Raw genomic sequence first — 13,051 nt, forward strand, 5'->3', positions numbered from 1 at the left:
CCGAGCTGCTTGGGCGTCATAAGGGCCACCCGAATCTGGGCGTCCTCGAAAAGTTTGGCGAGCGGGCCCGTCAAGGTTATTTCATGAACGGGGCTTGATGGCCGATCGGCAGACAATAAATATTCCTCCGATGGGAATCGAAGGGTAGTCTTGATGGTCGGGTGGCCGGCCGGCACTTCCTCAGTCGCAGTCGCCTAGCCCGAGGACTCCCCTATGGTTGAAGTCTCGCCCAACCGTCGTAAGCGACGACGAGTCTGTGGAGGAGAGCCAGAGGGCTGTGCAGTGGGCGAGGCCACGGGGGTCCTGATCTGCGACGGCGTGCGATCTGGCGAAGATATCTCGATCGGCGCCTGTGGTTCGCCCTCTGGGGTCGGCGGAAGGCTGGAGTCCCTTCGACGTTTCCGCTTGGGGGACTCCCAGCTCGGCTGGAGCAGAGGAAACAGGATCCGCCTCAACCTCCGTTGAAGCGGATTGGGTAACTTCTATTTCAGGGGCGGACTGCGTCCCCCCCTCGCCTGCATCTGCCGGGCGGCTGGGGATAAGACCCCGCTCGGCGAGTTCTTTTTTGGTAGCCGCCTCAATTTCCACGGCTTTCAATTTCAGATGATCAGTAGCCTTGGAGCGCCACATGACTTCAGCTGCAGTAGAAAAAAATTAAAATCAGTTAGACAAAAAAGGCGAAGTGAGTAAAGAGTCCTTACCCATGCGGTAGGGAAGATTGGCCCGAACGGGAGATAATCCAAAAATGTACAACACCCCCTTGAGAAGCAACTGGTCGATTTTGTACCGCTGACCGGACAACCAGTTTGCCGCATGAAGGTAGGCTGGATTGCTTCTGAATTTGCCGAGCTCCGGCTGGGTCGGCACAGCGGTCTGCCATTTGGTTCTGAATGCTGGCCGCTCGGGAAGTCGTATATAGAAGAAGAACTCCTTCCAGTGCTTGTTGGAGGTCGGCATATTCTCAAAAAATTTGAAGCCTATTCTACTTTGGAAAATAAAAGTACCCAACTCGGATTGTTTGGGGTAGAAGAAGTAGTGGAATATTTTGGGGTCGAGTGGGATACTGTGCAGCTTAAAGAGGACGACCACCCCGCTCAGCAGCCTAAAGGAATTCGGCACAAGTTGGCCGAGCGGGATGCGAAAATAATTACAAACTTCAAAAACAAAATGATGGGTAGGAAATCTAAGGCCGCCCTAGAATTGGTCCAGAAAAAAACAAATGGTACCGCTCGGCGGGTTATGGGGCCGGTCGGTCGGGTCGGCTACAACTATTTCATGGTCGTCCGGGATCCCGTACGTCCGAACAAGACGCCGAGCGCCCTCCTCGTCAAATTTACTCTCCATGGTCATATACCAGGGACCATGAACATCAACAGCGGGTACGGAAGTGCTCGCCATGACTAAAGTACCAAGAAAAAGAAAGAAGGAAGCCGAAAGAAACTCGGAAACGGAGGACAGATAAAAGTTCGCAAGCAAGGGGACGAAAGGAGTTCCCCGCGAAAGGGAAAGGCCGAAAGGAAGGGAGAAGCTTATTGAGGGAAGATGAGCGGAGAGGATCACCGAGCCGAAAACCACCAAGAGGCAAGAACTAGGACAGCCGGAACGATGCAGCCGCGGGCACCTTCGACGGAGGACGCGCAATGAAACAGAGAATGCAGCGTAAGGGCGAAGACGAAGGCTTTATGCGAACGAGGCTGGTCGGCCTCGTCCGTCGGATGCAGGTCACGAGAGACGAGGTCATCATCTAACCGTCCATTTCAAAACAATCGGCGTCCCATCGTACGGATCATCACCGCCACGCGAGAAGAGCCACGTGGCGCTCTGTCACCAGGCGCAATTAATGCGCCCATACCGCGCATGCTTCGACTTAATGAAAAGGATTTGCATGATTTTCGAGAAGATTTAGACAAGCAAACATCCACGTTGAGCGCCAAGACATCCAAAACGAAGAGCCGAGCGGCTCAAGGGATATTATAAGCGACGGTAAGGCGACGACCGCCCGCTCGGACACATAGTCCAGTCAGTCGGACTCACTGCCTCCTTCGACTAGACTTGAAGGGGAGGCAAGTGATCCGGCGGTAAGAATGGGGGACCCACTTCCTGAAGGGTCCCAGCCTGAGGACGGATGGAGGGCTGACTAAGCGGGTAATGGCCGCGTCAAGCAGTTGAGCAGGTCCGAGCGGAGCTAGAGATAACCCAGCCATAGGCTTGGGTTTCCGACGCCAAGGCGGGAGGACTGAATGGCCGAGCGGGTGTCTGCCCGGCTGGAACCGAAGGGCCGAGCGGGTGGTCCGTTCGGCCAGGATAAGGGCGAGGATACAAAGGTTAGCCGAGCGGCCTATTCGTTCGGCTCGGGATATGGGATGTCAGCAAAGGCATGTCTGATGATTATGCCGTATACAAGATTTCACGATAGAGGGTCTTGCCGTCACATCATGGAAAGGTTGATACCAGAGACGGATCTATGTTGGGGCTCTCCTGGGCTGTAGCCCACCCCTCAAAAAGAAAAACTATCAAGCTACCACAATGAGGAAGGAAAGAACATCAAGTTTCTGAACAATATCTATTTAGAATTGAAGTTTATCAGAGCAAGAAGATTATCTTCTTTCACAGTCTCAAGCCTGGTAAGGACTGAGGAGGTTGACCAATATTAGAAATAACCCAAATAGAAACAACGATCTCACTACCAAATATGGATTCTCAGAACTCATGGCTAGCAAAGGAAGGATGCAAATGGAAGAACAAACTTGCTCTTCCTCATGAACCGATGGAGGAAGACTTAGCTGTAAGAGTCGATCTCTCCTAAATCTCCTTCCCCTCAAGGCGACGGAGACAACAATCTTCCCAAATCAAGCAACAGCTGTGATGGTCGATTCCCTTCCAATTCGGTAGCCCCACGTATAACAAATCGACAATCCTAATCCCTAAATCACTTGCTTCAAATTGCCATACGAAAAATCTTCATTCATTACCTCTGCTTCAAATAGTGCATGAGATTTTGTGAACCATATAAAATATCTTATATTAATTATTCAATTGTGAATTAGAAAGATATCTTATCACATTTTTAATATTTCTATTTTTATTTTCGTTTGAATATAGGTATCATATGTAATTATTATTTATTTATTTTTTAATTTAAAATACTATCATTGTTAAAAAATGATGTTTTTTAAATTAATATTTTATTAATACATAAATAAATTAATATTTTGAATCAATCATATATTATAAACCCATTTATTTTTAATTACATTTAGACAACCAATCTAAATTAAATTTGTCAAAAATAATTTTTAATAAATGTAAAATATAGATAAAATAATATCATTTTATCTCACAAGAGAATATAAAAAAATAATAAGAAAGATTTAATAGATCGAAATAATCATATGTATTAAAATAAATAGGTCGCAATACGTTTGAGACGCCGTATTTGTATATATTGTATATTGAGAAAAAGATTTTATACTTATTACCGTGTATAAAATGCATATTACCCATGCAATCTATCTTATTGTTTTAGAAAAATAGATAGGTATTTTATAATTGTAATTTAACATTAAAGAAAAATAATTAATTTATTTTTATTTATTTTATTTTGATACTTAATTCATAATTATTTCATATTCATAGCCTAGTCCATTTATAAATCCTAGATCCGTCCCTGGTTGATACAGTAGCGGTATGACCTTATGGATGCCCTTCTAACAGACTCATACCTGGGCATGGTCGAAAGCAGGTGATTGCTTTGATTGACGCGCCCAGACTCCTTCGAGAGGTCTATATAAGGTCTCCATTTCTTCACCGGAGGTACGCGGAGCTGAATCTCTGAAGCCACCTCTTTGTTATTCCTCGCCTGACTTGAGCGTCGGAGGGCCGTCGCCGGGACACCCCTCCCGGCTCGGTTTTGTTGCAGGTTCGCCGGAGCATTCGAGGATCTAGCAGGGAGCGTCACATCCCCAGTGTCCGTTGACTCTGGTTCGGATAGGATCAATACCTTTAGCACATATGTTTTTTATCCTGTATTATTTTATTCTGTATTTAAAAAATAATATTTAAGTTTTTTACCAAAAGTCAACATTTAATCTTTTTTACCAAAAGTCACATGCGAAAGATCTTGTAAAAGATAATTAGACTTCTATTTTTTTAATCATTTTCAATAATAATACTAAAAACATTGAGTTGACTATTATACTCTTTAGTAAAAATTTTTATAAAATTTATATACACAAACATAAATAATAGAAAAAAAAATAACTCTAAAAAATAGTCAACCAAAAACTTATTTCACCATCCTCGTCAAATTCAAAAAGAACCTGAATTCTAAATTAATAAATTAAATAGAGATGAAATGAAATTTATTATTAAAAATTTCTCTTTTCTCATCAAATGTGGTATACAATAAGTATGAATAATTTTGATTCATCAATTTATAATTCTGTTTTTTTTTTTCTAAATTTGGTGAGGGGTGGAGTCTTTGACTAATTATTCGTTTCAGAGTTATTGATTTTCTATTGTTTATACAGTTTCATATATGAATTTTATGAGAATTTTTTGTTAAAGGATATAATGATTAATTTAATAGATTTTTTTTTATCTTTTTGAGATTATTATCAAAAAAATGATAAAAAGGAGTACAATTGTTTTTTATTTATTTTTTGTTACATTTATAATGAGAGGATATTTTAATGATGAATTTTATTTTATTTTCATTTGATTTTGGTTTATCAATTTAGAATTCTATTTTTTTTTTATTGGGTGAAGATGACAGAATGAGTTTTTAGTTGATTATCTCTTTCAAAATTGTTTTTTCGTATTGTTTATATAGATTTATGTATAAATTTTGTAAAAAATTTTATTGAATAATATAATGATCAATTTAATATCATTTTTTTCTTTTTATGATTATTGTCTAAAAATGACAAAAAATAAAGACACGATTAATTTTATAAAATTTCTCACCTATAATTTTTTTTTGATAAAAGGTTAAATGTTATTTTTTAAATGATAAAAAACTATTAGATATTTTGCCTTAAATTTTTCATAGTGAATAGCACGAATAGCCGATGGACCTTTTTTAATCGACTAGCCTTACTCGGCAACCAAAGGTCGGGTGGGTAGAACTCACGAGTCAACTTATAATTGTTAGGTAGGATCGTACATTCGTACTCAAGAGTGGAGCCCACAGTCCATATATCAATACACGAGTGTAATCGACAAGGTCTTAGGCTTTTGTCTGCATTAAATTATAAGCCATTATCTTTTTAAAAGTAAATCAAAGTATCATGATGTGACAACAGGATATAAACATAACTATCCCTCAATCCAGCTCAAATCTTCTGTCCCGAGAATGTGCCTGTCCCTTTGTCCCACGCAGAAAATGACAAGGTTGTCTCGTGAGAAACACGTGACGCAGAGAAAAATTAACTTTTGCCCCGAAAACCTCTTCGGGGAAAACCTCTTCGTAGACTTTTCCCTCTGCCCTAATCTTCCTGTGCCCTAACCTTCCTCACGAGACAACCTTCCGCCTCCCGACAACCTTCCGCTGTCCCTCCGAAGCCCCGCCGGCGCGAAATCCCGACGTCTTCCAAGTGTCGACGGCAACAGGCAGCACCCTCGAGGCCAGTCCATCTCTGTGCCTGCCCCCTTCCTCACTCCCACGGCTCCCCTGTCCCTCCGAAGCCCCGCCGGTGCGAAATCCCGGCGTCTTCCAACTATCGACGGCAACAGTGATCCCAACGAGGCGCCGCCCTTCTCCTTCCAACCTTCGACGCAAATCCTTCCCACCTTCGACAGACAGGTGCAGGCAACACCCTGCCGAACCAGTTCGAAGATCCTGCTAAGTCGCCTTTCAGGTATAAAGGTTCTAGCAAATTCAAATGCATTGCTTCAGTTCTTTACCTGATTTATGGCACGTTAATGCTGGAATCTGTGTTCTTTATTTGTGCTGTGTTTCTGTATCTGTTTCTTGTGCCAATTACTTCCTTCATATGCTGATCGTATAAGGCAGTTTCAAGTTCTCTGGCATTAATGCAACAGTTTCTCTCATATCACATATCCAGTGCATCCATTTCTTAATAAAGACTAAGGGATCACTTGTGAATTTTCAAGATTTAAGTGCAAAACGAAATAGCTTTTTGTTTCTGTTTAAGGAATTCAATTTGCACTTAATCTTGCTGTTTTTGTTTATTGTGCCAATTTGCACTTGTGCTAATTCCTTGGTCAAAAAATATGATCCGTAGGAGATCATATGCTTCTGAGTTGCCAATTTCTGTGCCAATTTGCACAGAAATATGATCTGTAATTTTTGTGCCAATTTGCACAGAAATATGATTGGTTCTAGCCAGTGTTTTCTTGACATGATGGCCCTACAATATGATATGTGTAACCATTATCTATAACCATTTTGTCATCACATTGTAGAATTTGTATTGTGATATGTGTAAAAAAATATATACATCTCTTGATTGTTTTTTTTTTGTTTAGGATTAAAGTAATTATCATGGACTTGTCGTTGGTTGAATCTACGAGTTGTCGTAGGTTAAATTTTGATGTAAACGAAGATTGTCGGGATAATGAGTTTGATGTTATTGATGAGGGTACAGACTCTACCATGTTATTGATGAATTCTGACACATCTATCATAGAAGAATTGATGCCAAAAATCGGTATGGAATTTAAGACGGAAGAGGATGCCTATCAATTTTATTTGAAATATGTTAAACAAGTTGGATTTGGCATAAGAAGGAGTAAAAGCCACAATGATAAATCGGGTAAATTAATTGACAGGATTTTTTTGTTGTTGTACACAAGGAAAAAGGGGAAAAGACAAACGAGATGTTTATGTGAAATCTCATCGTCCTGAAACAAGGTTTGGTTGTGAGGCTAAAATGAAGATTAGTTGTCGAAAAAATGGCAAATTGAGTGTGGAGCAATTTGTTAAAGAGCATAATCATTATCTTTCAAGTCCAAACAAAACTCATCTCTACAGAAGTCATAGAAATATTTCTTCTTCTGCTGCAATACAAATTAAGATGGCAAGTGATGTGGGAATCCCCCCAAAAACATCTCATGATCTTATGGTGAAACAAGTTGGTGGGAGGGATAATTTAGGTTTTATTCCGCAAGATTACAACAACTACTTGCGATCCAAAAGAACAAGAAATATTAGAGTTGGTGATACAGGAGGTGTATTGGAATATTTGCAGAAAATGCAATTTGATGATCCTAATTTTTTTTATGCTATTCAAGTTGATGAAGATGATTTGATAACTAATATTTTTTGGTGTGATGCTAAGATAAGAGCTGATTATGGCAATTTTGGAGATGTTGTTTGCTTTGACACAACATACAGGAAGAACAATGAAGGTCGTCCAATTGCGTTGTTTGTGGGTGTTAATCATCATAAGCAGTCCATAATTTTTGGTGCAGCTTTATTATATGATGAAATATCTTTGACATTCGAGTGGTTGTTTGATACATTTACTAAAGCTATGTGTGAAAAAAAACCAATAACTATTCTTACAGATCAAGATGTAGCAATGGCAAAGGCTTTGACTTCCAAATGGCCTGAAACACATCATCGTTTGTGTATTTGGCACATTTATCAGAATGCGGCAATACATTTGAGTGAAGTTTTTTCTGAGTTCAAAGAGTTTACTAAAGATTTTGCCTCGTGTATATATGATTTTGATGAAGAAGAAGATTTTATTTTAGCTTGGAACATGATGTTGACTAAGTATGCACTTGAAGACAATGATTGGTTGAGACGTATGTTTTGCATAAAAGAAAAATGGGCATTAGTATATGGACGACATATGTTTTGTGCAGATATGACTACAACCCAAAGAAGTGAGAGCATGAATAGTATTCTGAAAAGATATGTCTCTTATCAACACAAGTTTTTAGACTTTTTCAATCACTTCCAAAGGTTGCTTGATGATCGTCGATATGAGGAGTTAAAAGCTGATTTTAGATCACATACAAGTGTTCCATGTCTATTGTATCCAATTGAAATTTTAAAGTATGCATGTTCTATTTATACTCCTGAGGCATATAAGTGTTTTGAACAAGAGTGGTACAAATCTCATGATTCTATTATACACATTTATGAGGATGTTGGATCACATACAAAATACAAAGTTACTTTTCACAAAAAGAGTTACCATCATATAGTTACACTTTATTCATGGGGTCAAAAGATCGAGTGTAGCTGTAGAAAATATGATTTTGCTGGGATTTTGTGTTCTCATATTTTGAAAGTATTTACGATGAAAAATATCATGAAAAACCCAAGTGAGTATGTATTGAAAAGGTGGACACGGAAAGCAAAAGATGGATACTCTGGAGTTATTGAACTTGTTGCAGACAAAGGTAGTTTGGATCCAAAAACTTGCAACAGTATGCGATATAAAGAATTGAGTGGATTATATGTTCAACTGGTTACCAAGGCAGCAGAGAGGGAAGATACTTACAAGGTTGTTAAAGATGATTTGTTGAGTATGTTTCAGATGGTGGATGAGAGGTTACAAGTTAATGAACCAACTTCCCAACACTCTATTGAAAGAGAGTTTGAAAGTGGCGAAGGAAACTCTCTTGGAGTCAAAGGAATTAAAACAAAGAAGAAACCGGTTTCAGGTAAGAGATTGAAAAGTGGCTTAGATAAGATTTCAAAGAAAAGAAAAGCGGCGAGGAAAAATAATCAAACTTCAACAATTCTTAAGGTTTCACCTCTTTTCTTATTAAAGTGTTGTTTATTTGTTGTCATTTCATTTGAAAAAATATATAGAATTAAATCATTATATTTTTGTATACCAGGCTAGAGAAGATCATTATGAAAGTACAAGTTGCATGCCTAGTGTTGAAGGTTTGAGTATGACCGAAACTCAATTTCAACCACTTTTGTCAACGCAACTATCTCAGGTTAACTTTGATATTGGTTATTTTCAAACAAATGACTCAGAATGATGGTAAGAAACTAACTCTTATAATGGATATTTGTATCTTTGTACCAGAATCTTTTTGGAAACTATCTCAGGCTTTAGTGCTGTTAACTATACCAGAATCTTTGTATCTTTGAACATACCAGAATCTTGATATCACTAATATAACTAAAGTATTGTTGGTATCTAACTCTTTTCCCTTGCATTGCAGTTTCTACAGCGGGTTTTCAGCATAGATACAATTGTGAAACCTCTTCCTCTTGCTATGCAATATAACGTCTCCAGGAATTTGAGTTTTTTTACTCGGATCTTTACACAATTTTGGGGTAAGTCTTTGGTATGGTTAACTTATTAAAAGTGTATGATTATACAGATCAACTTCTGTAGCTGTTAGCTAACTCTAGATTCTTGGTAACCTGATCCAGCCATGGCGAGGTTTGCTTAGTTAGGCTTTGGTGGACTGATCTAGTGTGTGATCATCAAATGGAGATTTCATAAGCCGCTGCCTGGCAGATTTATTGCAATGTGGACTGATCTTTTGTCTTTAAATAGCATCAGAAAATTTATTGCAATGAGAAAATTTATTTCTTTTGTCTTTCTTTTCATGAGAAAATGTGGACTGATTTTTTTCTTAATTTTGAAGAGCTGTTAAAATAATTTATTTTATGATTTATTTTTTTTAAAAATCATTATTGTTGTATGGGTTTGGTGAATTTAAATTGGGCTTTAGATAAAAAACAAAAAATAAAGTTCACTGTCCGAAATCTACGCACCAAAATTCATGCCTTGCTTCACAAAATTCATATACAATTTTCTTAGTCTGAAGCCAGCAAAAGTGAAGCAGGTAAAATCAAGATTCAGGTCAAGCTAGGGATAGAATATGTGATTCTTCTTAAATGTAATCAAGTGGAAGAAATTTTACACATCAAATGCGTTGATTTTGCTATGAACTTTGGCCAACAATTAGGAGAGTTTTGAGTCCAGTTAATGCCTGATAACTGCATAAACCTTGATCCAAAACTAACACAAGGTCATTGGATCGGTCTGTTGACCGATCCAGTGATACTCTGGTTATCTGGATCGGTCGGCAGACCGATCCAGTGATACGGTAGTCACTTGATCGGTCTCGTGACCGATCAGTGACCCGACCGATCCAATGATACGGTAGTCACCTGATCGGTCTCGTGACCGATCAGTGGCCACACAGAAAGTCTCTGTAGGTTATCTGATCGGTCTGGGGACCGATCAGTAATCACACAGAAGCATTCTGTGGGTTATCTGATCGGTCTACAGACCGATCAGCAAGAAGTGATCAGAAGACGCTGGGACTCAAAGCGAGAGGGAGGATCGGTTTGTGGACCGATCCACCCATAGGCTGATCGGTCCACAGACCGATCAGACTCCTTCCAGACCGATCAGGATAAGTCCTGATCGGTCCAGAGATCTATGGATCGGTCTGTTGACCGATCCACAACATGTCGTACATCCTAAGATCCTAACAAAGAATTCTATTTAATCCATTGCCTTTTAAATGCTCAGTATATTTTTTCCTCATCGATCTAAATGACATGAGGCTAACTCATCAATCTACTTAACAAATGACTATCAATCTAATTTGGTCATAAATTAGCAAAAAATCTGGGTCAAAATTATGTTCATTATTTGAGATTAACAAAGAACAATTCAAAGTGGGAAGCAATATCGACAATACGTGCTAAAGATAGCTTAGACATAGATAAACAAAGATAATATCATAACATCATTTGTTGACATACGAAGTTAATTGAAGAATACATAACTAATATCCATCCATAAACAATAAAAGCACATGTCAACATCATCCATAATTATATTTCTTTATCACATTATTACTAAACTAGACCAACTAACAAACAAAACAAATATACAGCCAAAAGAAATAAGTCCACTGTCAGTACTAATATCCAAACGATAAGCGGTACATTCCAATTTCTCATATTGTGTCTAGGATACGCAATGTATTCACTTCCTACCCTAGGCTCCAGTCTTGGCAACATCCTTGAATGTACAGCACTGGTATCTTCATTTAGTCTAGTATCAGACCTCACCCATTTTAACCATCCATGCTGTTTACATCCATAATATAGTCTTCCTGGGTTGTTCATTGATCTAGATACTAGCACTAATGCTCTTAGTCCGCAGTACCTGCATTGTACATTTTCAAATTTGGTATGGTCGATACTGCTGTTACTTGATGATGTCATTCAACAGCAACCTAAAAAATAAAATTGAACAAAATTTGAGCTAATTAAAAGAACCCTTTCAGAGTCTGAAATGAGACAAATTGAATCTTCAAAGTAAAGGAAAAAGCATCATCTAATTTATGTGCAACTTATAATGATATACCTCATTATGATAAGCATGCTACACAAATTATGTCCCTTCTACTGTTATAAAAAAAAACATATATTTTAGAATCCTAATTCAGAGATGAATCTGTGAGTTTGTTGGTTTATCTGAAGGTAGCATTTAAGACAAAGGTCTTCCATCCAAACATCAACAGCAATAACAACATTTGCTTGGACATACTCAATGATCAATGGAGTCCAACTCTCACTACCAGCCAACTAGCAGCTGGAAGTCCATTAAGGCGTGTCTACTCCAAACTCAAGTTTAAGATAGTATCTATTTATATAGATTGATGTCTTCAACTATCATTTAAAAGTGTGTAGGAGTAGATCTCTCATAATATTATCAAGAGATAACTATGTCACAATCTACTTGATAGCAACATCAAAGCTCAAGTGTTCTTCAACTTGAATTTGCATTGTACCAATCTTGAAACTTGCACGAGAAAGTTCACTATCAATAATAAAATCAAAAGAACAGAATGAATTGTGACTAGCTTCAAAGCAAAGCAAATGTGCACAATTAACAATTGAATACAAGATTCCAACATAAGTGATAAGAAGCTTAAACGGTTAAATGGTTTTCAAGAAAGAGTCCAAAAAATATCCATAGAGAAATAACTAACAAAAGAATAATTGTTAAATGGTTTTCTTAGGTTCAAGGAAGATAAATATGTGATATGAATCGGGTAAAGATAAATGGTTTTAAATCTTGAAAATTCACAAGTGATCCCTTAGTTTTTATACGATCAACATATGAAGGAAGTAATTGGCACAAGAAACAGATACAAAAACACAGCACAAATAAAGAACACAGATTCTAGCATTACCGTGCCATAAATCGGGTAAAGAACTGAAGCAATGCATTTGAATTTGCTAGAACCTTTATACCTGAAAGGCAACTTAGCAGGATCTTCGAACTGGTCCGGCGGAGTGTTGCCTGCACCTGTCTGTCGAAGGTGGGAAGGATTCGCGTCGAAGGTTGGAAGGAGAGGCTTCGGAGGGACAGGGGAGCCGTGGGAGTGAGGAAGGGGGCAGGCACAGAGATGGACTGGCCTCGAGGGTGCTGCCTGTTGCCGTCGACACTTGGAAGACGTCGGGATTTCGCACCGGCGGGGCTTCGGAGGGACAGCGGAAGGTTGTCGGGAGGCGGAAGGTTGTCTCGTGAGGAAGGTTAGGGCACAGGAAGGTTAGGGCAGAGGGAAAAGTCGCGAAGAGGTTTTCGCCGAAGAGGTTTTCGGGGCAAAAGTTAATTTTTCTCTGCGTCACGTGTTTCTCACGAGACAACCTTGTCGTTTTCTGCGTGGGACAGAGGGACAGGCACATTCTCGGGACAGAAGATTTGAGCTGCCCTCAATCCCTTTTAGATCAGTTCAAATCTCCTGTCCTGAAACTCCCCCTGTCCCTCTGTACCACGCAGAAAACGACAACCGACTCGTGAAAAACACGTGACGAAGGAGGAAACCAAAAGAGTTCGTCGCCTGTTGCCTGCTCACTGCGAGAAACGAGTTCAACAGCCTTCTCTCGTTGCCCTAGCCCTCTCTTCTGTCCCGACAACCAGACGAACATCCGGCGTCTCCTTCCCACCTTCGACGCGACCCCTTCCCACCTTCGACGGGAACATCCTGCTTCGTCTCCGCCGTCCCTCGACGAACATCCTGCTTCGTCTCCAGCTTCGTCGACGACGCAGCCCGCCGGAGCTCTTTGTCGACCAAGTAG

The sequence above is a fragment of the Zingiber officinale genome, chromosome 9A (genome assembly GCF_018446385.1).
Source record: "Zingiber officinale cultivar Zhangliang chromosome 9A, Zo_v1.1, whole genome shotgun sequence".
In the NCBI taxonomy this organism is placed as follows: Eukaryota; Viridiplantae; Streptophyta; class Magnoliopsida; order Zingiberales; family Zingiberaceae; genus Zingiber; species Zingiber officinale.